Source organism: Antechinus flavipes, chromosome 3, assembly GCF_016432865.1.
Source record: "Antechinus flavipes isolate AdamAnt ecotype Samford, QLD, Australia chromosome 3, AdamAnt_v2, whole genome shotgun sequence".
Lineage (NCBI taxonomy): Eukaryota > Metazoa > Chordata > Mammalia > Dasyuromorphia > Dasyuridae > Antechinus > Antechinus flavipes.
The window spans coordinates 106,788,233-106,806,478 of NC_067400.1; positions in this window are offsets into that span (position 1 = coordinate 106,788,233).

Sequence of the window (18,246 nt, forward strand, 5' to 3'; positions counted from 1 at the left end):
TGGGCATAGCATAATTTTGATAGATGACCTTCATGGGAAACTTAGTCTCTTTAAAAAATTGATTATGGCTACACATTTTTTGCCCAGTAAAATTAGATATGACAAGAAGTGACTAATTTAAAAATCTTTCCTCTCTATCTTTCTCTTCCTCTTCCTCTTTTTCCTCTTCTTTTAATGAGTGAAAGAATATATACAAAGATTGTATGAACAGAAAACATGCATGGGATTCCTATACACATATAGGGAATACACATGACAAAGGAACGTATTTCCAAAGAGATTCCGAACTACCAGTTTTCTCAGACCCTTAGACTATTACCTTCTATTTACTTCCACAGAGTTGTTGCTCTCTTCTTCCACTTGCTGGTCAGCAGTCTATGATGGTATTTTTTTTCTGCTACCAGCTGGTCTTTCCTTCCTGAAATGAATTTTCTAATGATAATTCCAGCTGCTCACACCTAACCAAATAGATAAGTATTTAGGTATTTTTAATTTATGTTTTGGACCATCCTTTGAATTTTCAGGCCTCTTCAATACAAATATAGTTTCAGGTAGGATATTAACTTTCTTTTTAAATCCTAAAAATACCTGGATCACTAGACTTTAACTTTTAGTGTTTCATGTGAACACTTCTTAGCCACACTTCTTGGGTAGGGATAAAGATAGTCTTTTTTAAATTCCTATTTTCTTCTCAACTATCATGTAAATCAACTTTATAGCAAGAAGGAAAAAGAATGGGTAGAAATGTTGAAACTAGAAATCTTTGCCCAACTTTCCCCGATCAAACAAAATGATTGTATCCAAAACATATGAAAAGCTATTTTCATAAAAGCCAATTGATAATAGAAAAAAGAAATATACTAGACAAGATAAATTTTTAATTACATATTTGGTTTGAAAGAAGTGTCAAAGACAAGTCCTTGTTTCATCATTTATGCAATGAAAATCACTTCTGTCAATGAATATAAATCCCAGTTATTGGAGTTATATTACTATGAAATAGCTGAAGCAGAAATAATACATATAAGTCAATGTAAATGCTACCTAATGTGTTCTGAAGCCAGTTTCCAAACTGTAAGTTTCTACTACTTCAAATTTAGTCTAATCTAGCATCCCTTTGTGTTAATAACAAATTTACACAGTGATAAATCATTACCTATATCAAAAAGAGAAACAGAATAGAACAGAGGGGAGCAGAGGAAAAAAAAAGGAAAGAAAATCTTTTTTTCCAGTTTCATAACGGTTAGGGTTTTTCTCTTCTGTCTTGTTCAATAAGTGATTGCCTTATAAATTTGAGACTGCATCCAAGATTTGTTTTGGTCATTTAATAAATAGTATAGCCCTAATTTATGACAGAGATTCAGGATATGTTGGAACTGATATTCCTGGGATAGATTTTAGGTAGACTTAATATTGTGTTGTGGAGATTTCTGGGAAACATGCCAAAAAAGGAGAAGAAAGAAAAATCAGAGTTTGTCTTCCATCTTGATATTATCTGAAATCTCCAGAATGTAACTCTTAGGTCTCACAAGAATATTTACTTTCTCTAATTTCTACAAAGACTATGAACATTGATGTTGTCAGTGTTGTTAAGAGAAAAATAGACTGCTAGGATAATTGGACCAGGTTTCATAAGAAGACCCAGTTGTTCCTCAGAGTGTTCCATCCAAGAGAATATTGTACACACTAACAGATTGTGTGATGATCAACTCTGATAGACCAGAATCTTTTCAACAATGAGTTTATTCAAGACAATTCTATTAGACTTGTGATGGAAAGTATCATCCCCATCCATAGAGAGAAGTATGAAGACTGAATGTGAATCATAAAGTACTATTTTCACCCTTCCTTGTTATTGTTGCTTGTTTTTTTTTTTTTATTCTTTCTCATGTTTTTTTTTTCCTTTTGATCTGATTTTTCTCATGCAGCATGATGAATATGGAAATATGTTTAGAAAATTGCACATATTTAACTTATATCAGATTGCTTGTTATCTTGGAGTAGGGAAAGAGGGGAAGAGAAGGAGAAAAAAAATGGAACACAAGGTTTTGCAAAGGGAAATGTTGAAAACTATCTTTGCATGTATTAGGAAAAATAAAATACTACTTAAAAAAAAAAAGGTGTTCCTCTCTCTTCTTGGACAGGAAACAGCATTTGTTAACTGTCCTGCTCTTCTGGAGTCCCAACACTTCTCCCTACAGAAAGAATTAAAAATTAAAAAAACAAAAATTGGTTCCTGCTGCATTGGGCCACACCTACAACTGATTAATTTAATTCACAGATTGCCCTATTTGCTACTATTTATTCCCATTATTAAATAAAGAAAATAGTAATCTAGAAACCCCTTTTGGTACTTGATTTTAACCTCACTGACATAGATTTTGAAGAATAAGTAAGGCTGGGTAGGAAAAGCTGAAGATAAAGCCAATCTCAGTATGAGAGACACAGAAAGGACTTCAGAGAAATACAAATTTTTGGTGTGATTCTTCAATAATACTCAATTAGTCATTCAGAGTGTGATTTATAGGAGGAAAAAATAAGAGATTAATAACTTTAAGTGAATATAAAACCCCTAACTATAGAGGGCAGGTAGGGGGCATAGTGGAGCACTACACCTGAAGTCAAGAGGATCCTGAATGCAAATCCACTCTCAGATACTTATTAGCTTTGTGACCCTAAACAAATCATTTAAGCCTGTTTGACTCAATTTCCTCATTTGTAAAATGAACTAGAGAAGTAAATGGGAAAACAATCCCAAATGGAGTCAGAAAAAAATTGGGCATATCTGAAATAACTAAACAACAATAACAACAAACATAGAGAGAAGAAATATTTCTCAGCTGCTCTTTAGTTCTACTACTTGTCTTTTCTCCCTTTTACATTCCTTTTAAAATTATTATTCTCTTTTTTATATATAATTTTATATCATAGTCTCCAATTATTATTTTATATCATATATCTATATTATTTTATCACTATAACTGTTATTATTTTCCAAGAGATATTTTCCCTTCCAGAAATCAATAAGTGTGTGATAATTTCCCATTATAGGGAAATACCTCATCTACCACCTGTTTGCTATACTTTAAAATGCTTAATATACTATCTCCCATGGAGTTTTATTATTCTGCTTAAGTGTAAGTATTATCCTGTTACAATAACAAGATAATCTATTTCTCCCCAGCAGAAAAGGTCCCTTTATTGTTAATATACATGAACAGTTTATCCTAGACTAAAGACCACCAGAAGTGTTTAAAAATCTCTAAGGACAATTTCTTATCCTAGAACTGTGCTGAAATTAAGGATAAAGATTTTTTTTTTTTTTCTGGTTAGCAAGAGTGAGTTAAGTTCCTTTTACAGTCATACCTCTGAGATATTGTGGGTTTGGTTCCAGACCATAGCAATAAAGTGAATATCACAATAAAGAGAGTCACATGGATTTTTGGTTTCCCAGAACATATAAATGTTATGTTTATACTACAAATAGTCTATTAAGTGTACAATAGCATAATATCTTTAAAAACTTAATTGAAAAATACTTTTTTTTGCAAAAAAATTCCAACTATCATCTCAGACTTCATTAAGTTATAATCTTTTTGCTGGTGGAATGTCTTCCCTCAACATTAATTAATTAATTACCTCTGTGACTAATCAGGGTATTGGTTAGTGAAGGCTGGGATGACTAGAAACTTCTTAAAATGGACAAACAGGAGGATTCTGGGAAGATAGCAGTGTAAGTCAGTAAATTTCAAGACTTTTTAAGGCAGCCAGTTACATTTTGACATTACATAAACATAAGAAAAACATTTTTTAAACATATCTGCCTTAACTTTCAGTGCTTATAGTTCTCTCAAACTAAGCAGAAGGGCCCCCTCCTTCCACAGAAAAGCCCTTCAAAGACTATTCGCATTCTTCTCTAGCATACTAAACTTCACATTTCCTTCAATTACCTCTCATATGACAGTAAAGGATTTTACTTACTATATCAGCCACCGTTCCCTGGATACCCTTTAGCTTGTCAATATTCTTCCTAATATCTATAATTCAGAGTTGAACACAATATTTCAGATGTAATCTAATAAAAGTAGTGTATAATCATATTGTGACACTATTTTTTTATGAAGTCTGCCTCTGTGGCTTTGGGTTAGCATCTATTCTAACCCTATGAATTTCCTACACATTCATATTATTGATATTAGATTTGGTATGTGATATAAAAAACAAAAAGCTCAATTAAATATAATCAATTCATCATACCTAAGATATGCTGTAGACTGTGAAGAATAGCTCAAAATATTTGAATTAAGTAAAAAATTTTAGCCATAAACTAATAGTACCTTAATTCTTTGTTTGCCTTGATAAATTACTACATACATACTTATTTATTAAGCACCAACTATATACCAGGCACTGTGCTAAGTTCTATGGATATAGGAAGTCAAAAGACTTACAAGCAGTTATGATCTAATGTAGAAGACATCAAGCAACTTATATATATGATAAACAGGAAATAATTAGCATAGAAAAGTCACTCCAATTAAGAGGAGTTGAGAGAGTCTATCTATTAAAAAAAAAAAAAAAAAAAGAAATGGCATTTCAGAAAGCCAAGCAGGTAGAATGGGAGTAGAATATTTCAGATTTGAGAGACAACCTGTGAAAATTCCTGGAAGTGAAAGTATTCTGTTTGTGGAATAGCCAGGAGATCAGTGATAATCAAAGAATAGATGCTGGGGAATAAGACATACAAAGATTGGAAAGCAAGAGGTAGCATGGTTATGAAAGGTTTCAAATGCCAAATAAAGCATTTTGTCCTGAAAGTGAAAGGGAGCCATTGGAGTTTATTGAGTAGGAGGGTAATATGGCTTTTTGATGGCTTAATGGAAGATAGAACAAAATGGAGAGAAATCTGAAGAAGGCAAGCCTACCAGCAGGCTAATGCAGTAATAAAAGCATGAGGTGACGAGAACCTACACTAGAGTAATAGCAGAGTAAGAGGAGACAAGGAAGCATATTGAAAAGATATTGAGATTCAACCCGATTCCAATTGTTCAGTGATTAAGAAAGTCATCTACACCCAGAGAGAGGACCATGGGAATTGATTGTTGGACCACAACATAGCATTCTTACTCTTTTTGTTGTTTGCTTGCATTTTGTTTTCTTTCCCAGTTTTTTTTTTTTCTTTCTCGATCCAATTTTTCTTGTGCAGCAGGATAAATGTATAAATATGTATACATATATTGTATATAACATATTTTTATATATTTAACATGTATTGGACTACTTGCCATATGGGGGAGGAAGTGGGGGGGGAGAAGGGGATAATTTGAAACAGAAAGTTTTGCTAAGGTCAATGTTGAAAAATTGCCCATGCATGTGTTTTGTAAATAAAAAGCTTTTAAAAAAAAAAGATATTGAAAAAGTGAAATTAAGAGGTCTTGGAAATGGATAGGATATGGGGGAGGATTGGGTAGAAACAGTAAGGAGTCCACTCTGATTTCAAAGGTGCAAACCTGAGAATCTAGGAGGATGAGTTTAACTAAACTTATACAATAATAGAGAAGGTGGGAAGAGGTGGGAGAAGATAAGGATTTCTCTTTTGGAGATGCCTGAAAGGAAATTGGAGATTTGAGAGTGTAAATCAGTTCAGAACTTTGGATAGGATAAGTAGATTAGAGAAAGAAACAGATCTCAAAAGAGATGATAATTAAATCCATGGGAACTGAATTACTAAGTGAAGTGGTGCACAGGGAAAAGTGAAGGGAAGAGATGAGGTTACTTTCCCCTCTTTCTTTAAACTAATGATTCCTCAAGTAAAGTTGTGGGACACTGGGCTCCAAGGTACTTAAAAATTAATATTCACAAAGCTCAAAGTCAGAACTGAAGTGAGACATATTCACTTCTTTCCTTCTTTTTCTTTCTCCTTAATCTCAATCAATTACTATTGTGAAAGTTCCCAATGCATTTATCTGTAACCAGAAGCAACTGATTGATAACACCTTTCTTCCCTCCAGTTACAACCTTAATATATTTGACATACAAGAGAATCTGATGAAATACTACTCTCATACTTTAAAGGAAAAACCTTCCCAATGCAAAAAGAAAAGACTGGAAAGTCTTTTTTATTTTCAGACTTCTATAGACTTGCAGTATCCTATACTTACTGATCTATTCAGATTGCAGTGCCTAAAAAGAATATAGTTTGAAAAATGGATATGTAGGATTTTTGTGTGAACTCTCCTTTTCCTTTCCTAGCATGGACATGGATCAATCACAAACATAACTTATTCAGAAAGGAATTTCCTGTTCATCAGAGGAATTAAGTTTGATAGAAGAACTTGATCAATTCTTTTTTTTTTCAAAATTTAGAAAAAATACTATAAACCTTGAAAATAACATGAATTTACACATTAAAATCCTATTTGTTGATGAAGGAATGACAAGTTGTAGCCTCCTAAATTTTGCAAGACTTTTATCAAATGAGTATCATTCCTGGACATTTTTTTGTTCATCCTATAATTATCCAGTTGATTTTTTTGGAAAAAAAAATATAGGGGTTTAAATTGTTTTTTGTTGGAATCCTTACTAACTGCTAACTAATTAGAGTTGATCTAATCTTACAAAAAGATGTTTTGGGCAGAACCTGAAACAAGGTACTAAGTAGAACTAATTAATACAAGGCTTGTGTTCACACCTTTACTCATTAAAGTTCAATGAGTTCACACCTCCCTTGAAGCTCGTTGGCCAGAGAGCACTATGGAAGAAAACCCATAATTCCATTCTCTCAGAAGAGTCAGATAAAAGGCCAGCAATGAGGGCTCTATGGCAGAATACATTTTTTCCTCTTGGCTGGCTGATCGCGCTGGACTCGAGAGGAGCGACTCTGGTGCAGAGAACACTTTGACGGATTTCAGTGGAGCTACGCCAGAAGCCCTCTCTCCGTGGCAAGTTGGTGGCTGGGCTCCCCAGAAGGAGACAAGAGAGACATTCCATCTCTGTGTTGGTTGGAGGCTGAAGAAGCAAAGGACAAAGCGGCAAGAGCTCTTGGAACCAAGCAGAGAGATAGGCCTCTAAGCTAACCGGGCTATATTGGAGATAATAAAAGATCTGAACTTTTATCACCTGGCTGCGTTTTGAGAAGAAAAAGCTCACAACATTTTGGTGCCCGAACAGGGACCCCACATTTGAACCACCACATTTTGGCGCCCAAACAGGGACCGATTCAGATCCATCTAAAAAAGATCACAACAGTTTTTTAAATAATAAATTTCATCTTATTAGATTAATTTTATTTCTACCCTATAAAAGTTGGGAAGGAGGAGGATCTCAATTCTATTATGTAAAATATTAACTTGTGATTCTTGACTCTGTACGAAGTACTAGGAATGCAAGGGAAAAAATGGCAAAATATATGTTTGGGCCTTCAAGGAGTTAACATTTTAATGGAGACATCTATCTATCTGTCTGTCTGTTTGTCTATCCATTGAATGTACTTTTAGAGCGAAAGTAATAGCAATGAGAAATAATGAGAAAGGCATCTTTCAAGCAGTGGCATTTGAATCTAAGTTTTAAAGTAAGTCAGACATCAGGTAAGGAAGGAATTCATGAAGTATGAAGGTATATGAATGGAAAAGGCAAAAAATCTGGACCTGTGGTAGATTTTCATGTAGTATCATCAAGAAAGCTAGGGTTCCTAGATCTTCCAGAACACAGAGAGGAATAAAGTATAAGGAGACTGAAAATAAATTAAACTTTAAAAAATAGGGCTTTAAAAATTAAATATAGCCCTTTTTAATTTTAAAATGGATATAATATGTTGACATGTTCATATTTTAGGAGAGTCATTTTGGTAACTTTGGAAGACAGATTAGAGGCCAGGAGAAAATCCAGAAGGCCATTATAAAACTATGTACTAGAGTAGCATCTATATCTTTTTAAAAATTCAATAATTGAACCCACAGGAGTTTATGAGATCAGATGAAATTTTCCATTAGGTTACAAGCTCCTCGAGGGCAAGAACTATTTTTTTTTGTTGTTTGTCTATTTTTAATTAATTGTATCCTCAGCACTTGGCACATTGCTTAGAAGAAAATGCTTAATAAATGTTTATTGGATTTGATTGAATCACTAAGTCAGATAATAAAGAGGAAGAAAAGTACACAGGCCATACACTTGGGAATGTAAAATAGAACAGGGCTTAGGACAGAGCCTTTTGATACTCAATTTGAGATCATCTTTCAGGTTTCCAAGTTCCATATCCACTTAATGTTACTATAATCTATTAGTTTTTAAGCTTTTTAAGAACATAAATTGTGTCTTATTTATCATATTATCACTTCTACTACTAGGCTTTGAGTACACAAATGGAACTTATAAGCTCTAAGCTAGCTGTGCTTTAGCAATATGTGTTTTCATTTTGTTTTTTCATATTCTACTATTAACTCCCATAAATTCTCAATATAGGATCTACCTAATCTTTAGTGAAGAAGGTGCCTTAATGTTTTTTAAAAATATATTTGTTTTGTTCTCTATTGCATCATTACACTTAGTTTTGAATATAGTTCATAGTTAATATAAAGAGAATAGCATAAATCCCAGGAAGAAAACTATGAATTTATCTCTTTTTATCCCATATTTCTCAGTGACATAGTTTATCATTTAATTAAAGAATTAAAGTATTGGGTAGGCCTTAGAGGTTACCTGAAACATATATCCTCTCTAAAGAATCTCCAAAATTAAAGTAGTAAAAATACCAAATATTAGAATCAGGACCTAGATAGTGTTATTTGCAATTTTGTTAACTATAAAGCTGGTAATGACAGATATACACAAGGAAAAAACTGAAATGTAGTCCATGGTACTAGACCCATTGCTGGTAAGGCAGATTCTTTAAATTCAGTTTCCATGGGGATAATGTAATTGGTTTTCATTTGGCACAATAATTTGAGAAATCCCAAACCAGACATTTATGTACTTATCCTGGGATTTTCTTTAAAAGGAAAGGGCTTAATTCAATGCTGTAACTTCTAGACTTTCCTCCATGTACCATAAGCCAACACCACTTCTGGAATTAAAAGATGCCCATAATACAAAATGGTCTGTGGTAAACTGAATTTCAGAATCTATAAAAGTAGTAAAACTGCTGAACTAGAATTGGCAGGGCTTAAATATTTAGAAATCAGCTGATTAAATAGATGTTTTTTAACAAATTAAAATTTTAAAGTTTCCTTTGGAGTAACATAGGTTGAATACAATATATCTGTCTATCTATTAACTGTTTCCCTTCAGTTCTTTAACTTTTAAAATATGTTGGAACTTCACAAATTATAAACAAATACCCTTTAAGGTAAGGAGATATATTCTTCTTGGGTTGCCTGTAAATATAGAGTTTCAAACTTGTAAGAAAAAAATTAAAGACAAAAAAAAAAGTTTTTTGTAGTCCATACATTTATAGAAGAGAGCAACTATCATTGCCTGTCTAAGTTTATAATCTTCAGAGTCTATGTTGTCTATCCATCTGTTGTGTAGAGAAAGAGGTCAAACAGCAAAAGAAAAGTCCTCCTTTTTCAACTGTTAAGTGAATAACTAGATTGAGAAAAATAAACTCCTTAGAGAAAGAGGATCCGGAGTGAGTCTCAATGTTGTTATAAAACATTGTGCAATTTCTTCTTAAATGAGCACATCTCTGTAAAAAGCTTTAATATTCTGTGACATTGCTGTCAGTTGAGATACATTTGAACTAAAATTGTTGGCAGGAAGAAAGGCTATTTTGGCAAAATCCTTATATCTTTTTGAAGAATCATAGTGTATATTAATATCTATATCTTTAGCATCTCTGTATATGTACATAAATATGTATGTTTTACTTCATTATATGTGTATATGTTTATGGATATTAATATTTATATCATTAGCATATATATGTATGTGTATATTTTTTAGGGAGATTTTGAAATAATTATATTTGTACTATAAAGGGATTTATATTAAATTATATCAATAATAACTTGCAAAAGAGAAGTAGTATAAAAGACAATAACCAGAACTTTTATGATCAGATATGGCAGACACTTCACTGTACTAGAGTATAATACATACACACACCCAAATACATACACATTAACTGAATCAGGAGATGACTTCTTATGTGCTGGATCCTCTATGAACAATTTGAAAGAAAGGGAGGAATGAACAAGAATCACAAAAAAGAAAACTATTCACTACTGTGATGTTGTTCAAACTTTTTATATAGTAAAGATCACCATTTTAGCAATAAGAAGAAGAAGGTGGAGTAGAAAATCACTTAGCTGAGTTCTTCCAAATTTCCCTCTAAATGATTTTAAAATATTGCTTCAAATTGAATTCTGGAACAGCAGAAGGGTCACTTGACACAATTTTCTAGCTGAAGATAACTAAGGAGGTCTGCAAAAAAAGGTCTGTCTCACTAGAGTGGTCAGATTTGGAGCACAGCACAAACTGTGTGATCCCAGAAGCTTTCCTGGCAGCAGCTTCCAGAGCCCTCAGCCCATGTACAGGAGTTGGAAGGGGAGAAGAGGTTAAATAACTGATTGGAAGTGTATTCCATAGCATCCTTTGAAATTGCTTAGCTCAGAATCCTGTTACATTGCCCATGCACAGTTCTCAGTATCAATCTGTCTCAGTCTCAGGGCTTAAAAGAGCAATAGATACAGGAACAGGGGCCCTGGCAACTGCAGGGCAGAGAAAAGGAACCAGGTCTCAATTCTAAAACAGAGGGGAGCACTAGCATTTGTGGGTACAGGAGAATGGGACCTAGCCAAAGTACCAGGGTCAGGAGAATGAATAGCATTAGTGGTGATAGGGAAACAAGATCCCTTCTTGGACAAATACCAGTGCACAGTAGCAGGAACTGCACCTTTTGTTAAATCATATCATTTTGGAAGAACCAAAAACTAGAGCTACTTCTGAAAACAGCAGCAGGAAAGATATGACACTTGGGACAGTGTTCCCTACACTCCTGGATTAGAGCCCAACTTAACATAACATTAAAAGTCAAGAAATAAACTTGAAAATGAGTAAATTATCAAAAAAAAAAAAAAAAAGCTTCTGAACATAACGAGTTCCAAGGATAACAGGGAAGATCAAGACATAAATGCGAAAGACAGTGATGTCAAAGCAGTTTAAGCAAAGATTCAAAGGGTAAATTAAAAAAAAAAAAAAAAAAAAAAAAACCTGAATTGGATAAAAGTCCAAAAAGAATTCTTGGAAGAACTCTAAATGGCTTTTAAAAATTAAATGAGAAGTAGAGGGAAAATGGGGGATAGAGAGTGAGGCATACCAAAAAAATATGGAGAGTCAACAGCTTGATAAAAAAAAGAGGCACAAAAAACATTGAACAAAATAACACCTTAAGGGAAAAATAAATGGCCAAATGGTAAAGTTGCACACAAATCCACTGAAGAGAAAAATGCCTTACAAGGAGAATTGGCCAAATGAAAAAAGAAGTACAAAAGCTCACTGAATAAACCAAACCCTTAAAAATTGCAATTGGGCAAGTGAAAAGTAGTTAATGATTCAATGGGACATTGAGGAAACAACAAAACAAAATCAAAGGAATGAAATAAAATGTAAGAAAATGTGAATTATCTATCTCATCGGGGAGGGAAGCAATTGACCTAGAAAAGAAATCAGAGATAATTTACAAATTATTAAAATAAATGAAAGCCATCATCAATTACATCATATCATCAATCATGTTTGAAGAACTCCTAAAGAAAAACTGGCCTGATATACTAGAACAAGAAAACAAAATTAAAATTGAAATCCTCTGCATATCAATTCTTGAAGGAGATCTCAAAATGAAAGCTTTCTAGAATATTATGGTCAAATTCCAGAACTCCCAGGTCAAGGAGAAAGATTGCAAATGAGCAGAAATAAACAAAAAAAATCACATATCATGGTACCTCAGTGAGGTTCACACAAATACTGTACTTGGAATGAGGAAGACTCCTTTTCACAAGTTCACTCTGGCCTTAGACACATATTAGCTGAGACTCTGAATAAATCACTTCTTCATTTATAATTCTTCATAAAATGAAATGTCGAAGGAAATAGCAAACCACTCCAGTATCTGTGCCAAGAAAACCCCAAATGGCGTGATAAAAAGTAAGACATGACTCAACATCAACAAAAATATCACATTGAATTTTAAAATCTTAATCTGTGCATATGATTCACACTCAATAAAGTCCTGCAATCTTTTTGATGTACTATTTTCAGCTTATAAGGATATAAAATGTAATAACATGCTGTCCTTCTATAATGACAATGCTGCTGACCCAATTGCAAGAGTGTGATGCAGTAGAAAGATTTCCTTTTTAGCCTGGGGCTATATTGTAAGAGGCACTTGGATTATACAGTTTATAGAATACTAAAATTGGAGTCAGGAAGAACCAAGGTGAAATCTGGCTTCAGGTTCTTACTAGCTATGGGACCCTGGACAAAACACTTTAAGTTCTTTTTACATAATTCTGTTTACCTCTCTTTTCTGCTCTGTATAAAGGACATAATCATAGTACCTATCTTGTTGCAAGGATCAAATGACATAATAATTATAAGGCACTTAGCTCAATTCCTGGCACATAGCACAAATTATACAAATGCTAGTTATTATTATTATTATTATTATTACCTACTCTTCTACTTATTTTTCTGTGACCTTGGGCAGGTCACTTAAATTATTTATTGTAGAATACAAAAAACAAACTAGCTCAGTTGTGGGAGAATCCATGACCTTATCCATATTAATATAATGCATTAACCAACTGAGCATTAACAACCATAGATAGAATGAATGGAAAAGGCAGATAAATGCAACACAATCTACAATAGTTTTCTACCCAAGACAAACTATCCAATAAAAAAAATAGTCCTTTTGAATCAGATTGTTTAATATTCTGTTTTCTTATTCTTTGGCTGGAAAATACACAGAAGCTAATTTAAAATAATTTAATTTGATTCTTACTGGCTAATGATGTATAAACCAAATATAGTATTATTATAAATGATTTCATCCCAGATTGTCACACTTGTCTTAAAAATAAATGCTGTATAATTTTGAAATTTGAAATTTATGCATTCAGATGAAAAAAGATGCCAATAATTTTAAGAGATAATATGAGAAATATTATCAGGTCAGCCCAGTTCTTCTCCTGTGGCTTCAGTAAGGATGTGGAATGTTGCCTGGTTTTCTGAATACAGCCTTTGCAGCCAAAGAGCAGCCTAATGTAACTAGACTTATCTTCTTTTCTACATTCCCTGTACATCTCCCAACTAGAGGAGAAAATCGCAGGTTAGCTAAAGATGCATGTAGAATGCCATATTTTTCAAATCCATATTGAGGATTCATGCCAAATACACTCATGAATAAGAAGACCAGGATGGATTATACATATACATATATAACATATATATGCATATTTAAACATATATTATATATACATATATATACATATGTATAGGGACATATATATATATATTTAATCGTGCTAGAAAATCCTATGGTTAATATTGAAATAAGATTAAAATGGACTAAACAACTCATTGTCTTATCCACAAAGTACATCTTCAATCCTTCTTTAGGATTTTAGGGAACTCTTCTGGTCAGTCTCTAAACAGATGCAGTTATTGATTTTGATCCAAGTATTGGCTCAACATTTTGGACTAAAAAAAAAATCCATTCAGCAATGAAACCCAACCCCCTCTGTGGACTCTTATTCCCATGTGCTCTGCACATACGGCAGTGCCAACTGATTTCACATGTGTTTTTCTATTTTCATCAAGTGTGTTGTTTGCTACATTCAAAGGGGTTAGTATGTGTTGAAAACTTTTTTTTTTTGCAAAAATGTACAAAGTGTGTGCTATAGTGAATACAAGACCCCACTCAGGTTGAATACTAGCACCGAATGTTATTTACCAATCATTCATTTAAAGGTCCTTTTTATAAAGAAGTCATCTAGTGTATCAAGAGATGTTTTAAATGATGCTTCAAGGTTATTTATGTTTTGTTTTTGTTTTTTAAGCAAAAAAAAACCTTTTATAAGATGAAACTTATAGACCCTAAACCTCAAAATTGCCCAGGTACAGCAAGAATATAATTACTTTGGTACCTTAGGTTCAAACAATATATCCTAGTCAGTGTCCTAAATGGTTGTTTCATAGACAGTACAGACTCTTCAACAGAAGAGATGGTCATTTCAGACTAATAGAAAATTAAATAAAACATTGTGTAAAAATTAGAATCAGGAAACCTCTTAAATATTAAAGAGGGAATCTGTTTTGTAAATTTTTTTTAAGTGAGAAATATTTAAACAAACATAAGACTTAAGGGTCCACTGGGATCTTTCCCAATAGAGTTGAACTATTATAATGCATTTGTATTCCACTCATTGAAATTTTCTGCAATTATTTCTGGAAAATGCACAAATAGTTATATTTGCATATTTGGTTGTATAAATTATAAAACATATGATAAGAGTTTTGTTATATTTGTTGTGGTTTGGGGCTTTTGTTGTTTGTTAGATTTTTTGCTTTCTACTTCAAAAAAGTATGACAGAGGCGCTAGTTTTATGGTATCTCAATGAGTAAAAGATGTGTGTATGTGTGTGTGATCCCATTAGCCTAAGTTAAAGTTTAGGTCCACCATATACTATTTTAAAATGAATTCCTACAGCCCATTGTCCCCAGCAATTCTCTTAAACATAAACCCTGGTGAAGGGAGGGAGGGATTATTAAGCAGATTGTAAGGAAACTGATAATTGTGAGTCTCTATGCATTTCTAAACCTAATAGTGATGGATAAATCTGATTAAGGAAAAGATTGGGAAAAAGGAATTGAAATTTACCCAAATCATAAAACTCAAAATAATTTTACTTTGATTCTCTATCTTCAGCTATACTTATATTAGTGTATGATAGATGGTTTCAAACATTTTGATCTCAAGACCTCTTTACAATCTTAACAATTAAAAAGAAACTCTCAGAGTTTGGTCATGTGCTTTATATCTTTGAATATTTACTATATTTGAATTTAAAATAACAATATTATTATGAAAATGGTTTTGACTTTGTGAATTTTCTGAAAGGATCTCTGGTCTACAAAACAAACTTTAAGAATTATTGAAGGATTATGAGGCCCTATCCTCTACTAGTGAAAATCTGCAATAATAGATCATTTCTTAGAGAATTATCTGGGAGTATGAATTTAAATAACTCCCAATATACACTGCCATTTGTCTGAGGTGTTAGAGTTCAAATGTTGGAGTTCTTGTTCTTCTCAAAGCACAGCCGATTTAGAGGCTTAGAGCCCTTCGGATGTCTCCAAATCCAAAGGTTCTGTCCTTCAGCCTCTGCCTCTGCTTTCTTCTGCCTCCAACCAACACAGAGATGGAATGTCTCTCTTGACTCCTTCTGGGGAGCCCAGCCACCAACTACAGTGGTGTGAGATGAAGATGAATCTGGTTGTCCACTGAACTCTCCACTCGTAGCTTTATCCTCTGAAAACCCTTTGTCTGCCACCAGAGTCGCTCCTCTCGAGTCCAGCTGAACTCTCTTCTGTGACCAGCCAGCCAAGAGGAAATAATGTATTCTGCCATAGATCCCTCATCGCTGGCCTTTTATCTGACTCTTCTGAGAGAATGGGATTATGGGTTTTCTCCCATAGTGCTCTCTGGCCCAACGAGCTTCAAGGGAGGTGTGAACTCATTGAACTCCAATGAGTAAAGGTGTGAACACAAGCCTTGTATTAATTAGTTCTACTTAGTACCTTGTTTCAGGTTCTGCCCAAAACATCTTCTTGTAAGATTAGATCAACTCTAATTAGTTAGCAGTTAGTAAGGATTCCAACACTGAGGTAGAGTTGGAATCTAGGATTCCGAACTCAGAGATCAGCCTTGTCCCCAGGAAGCCTAGTTACTATTTATCCATGTTCATTATTTGATGATTACTTGCATTAAGTTGTAGGAATTATATTTATCCAATATAATTTGGTCAAATCCTAGGAAGAGAAGGAATTTTTTTTTAATTATCTAGTGAAAGGAAAATGAGTTTTTTTTTTTTTTAATCATCAGTGTTCTTGATCCCAAATCTTTAAATGGCCAAAACTATGAAGTCAAATCAAAAACTAAAGAAAATTTATATTTTCCATAAACATTTGTCTCTGATTGGTAACTTATCTTTATTAACCTACCCTCTGTAGGAATATAAGATGATCAATCCTGGAGATAATTTTGTTGTGCAAAGCATTATTTTCTAAATGGCAGCCAAGAAACAACTCTGGATGAGTTTTCAGACTTACACTCCAGCTGGAATGATATTTCCTGGGTATATAATGCATTAATAATTATGATGATGATGAGGATCAAATCCAGGATAATAAAGTTGGTAATTATGATAATGATGAAGACAATAACATTACAACCAATCACAGTAGCTATATGGCACACCTATCAAGGAAACATATTAAACCTAGGCCTAATATATACCCATAGAAGAAACTTTTTCAAATTAGATTATGCTGCTGAGAGGCAAAATATATAAATTCTCTTGTGAGGACTGTCCTACTGTCAGAAATCTCAGCAACTGAAGGAATGGAGACCAGGAATTAGGATGAAAAATTGGAAGAGCATAGGTCTGTAAGAAGGAGAAAATGTGTAATTATAAGGAAATTAGGTCATTTGATAGTTGACATTTTGTGAATTTTCTAAAGAATCACTAGAAATAAAGTAAATAAGTAAATTAGATTATCTTCCAGGTTGGATTTTGTAACCATAATGGGTTTTTCCCCATCATATGTTGCTATAGTACATATCCTGAAGTTTTTCATACCTCAGTAAATTAGTTTATTGATGTCTAATAATAATAATTCACATAAGTATTATAGTAATTATTGTCTTCTTCTAAAATCCTATGAAATATAAAGTGCAGGCATTAATGACATCCATTTTTATAGATGAGAAAACTGAGACTCAAAGAAACCAAGGGATTTGTCAATAGTTCAACAGTTCTCTGTTTTGTTTTTTTCCTTACCTGTATTTCTGTGACTTCTCATTTACTTAACTCTCTCTTTTGTTATATCATTATCCATGTCCCAACCATTATCTTTGTGGAACCCCAAAGCTCTGCCATGGACCTTTTTCTCTCCTTACTTAATATGTTCTCTTACTGATCTCATCAGCCTCCATAAATTCTATTATTATTTTAATGCAAATGATTTCTAGGTATATGTATCCAGCTTGTACTTCTCTTTAGTCTCTTATCATCAAAATATATTACACATTTCAACCTGGATATATCTCAAACACAGCACATACAAAAGAACACAATCCTCCCCCCCCATCCAAACAACAGTAACAACAACAAAAACCCTATTTCTTCTTATCTATTTATCCAGGATATTATCATCTTTCAAGTTCCCTAGTTTTAAAACCTTAGAGTTTTAGTTTTATTTCCTCTTCCTCATCCTACACATCTAATCACTTTTCAAATCTTGTTAGTTTTAGCTTCCCAACACCTCTCACATTTATCTTTTTCTCTACATTTACATGGCCAGCAAACTAGTGGGATCCTTATTATACCTTATGTAAATTGTAGACATCTTCAAATCTCACAACTTGTGTTCCCTGTTAAGATTTTACAGGGTCCATCTATTTCTACCTCTGAGTCGCAATACATTCAGCTACTGAGGTTTTGTCTGCAAAATAATTTAGTATCTAATTCATATTTAGTTCTATGTGTTCATGTTGTTTTCTTTCAGTAGGATGCAAGTTCTTTGAGGGTGGAAACAGCATTATTTTTGTATTGTTTTATCTTCATTATCTAATAGTAAGTAAAAATGGTTTACATATAGTTATGTCACATAGTTGGTTCTTAATTATTTGAGAAATCACTAAAATAATTTATTTTTCTTAACAGTTCTGCCTAAATCAGTCCTATATTTAGTGAACTAAAGTGGATCTTTATTATCTCTAGAATCAAATACTTTACTCTTTGGTATCTAAATATTTAAATACAGATGCCTTTTAACCTTTCTATTCTTATTAAATATTACATCCCCACCTAAACCCCAATGTGCTCCTTGTAGAGGCCAGCTATACTTCTTGCTGTTCCTTATTTACAGAGCTCCATCCCCTGTCTCTATAATTTAGTACTGACTTTCTCCATTTATATAATGTACTTTCTCCTACTTTCCTTCTATCGGAATCCCTGCTTTCCT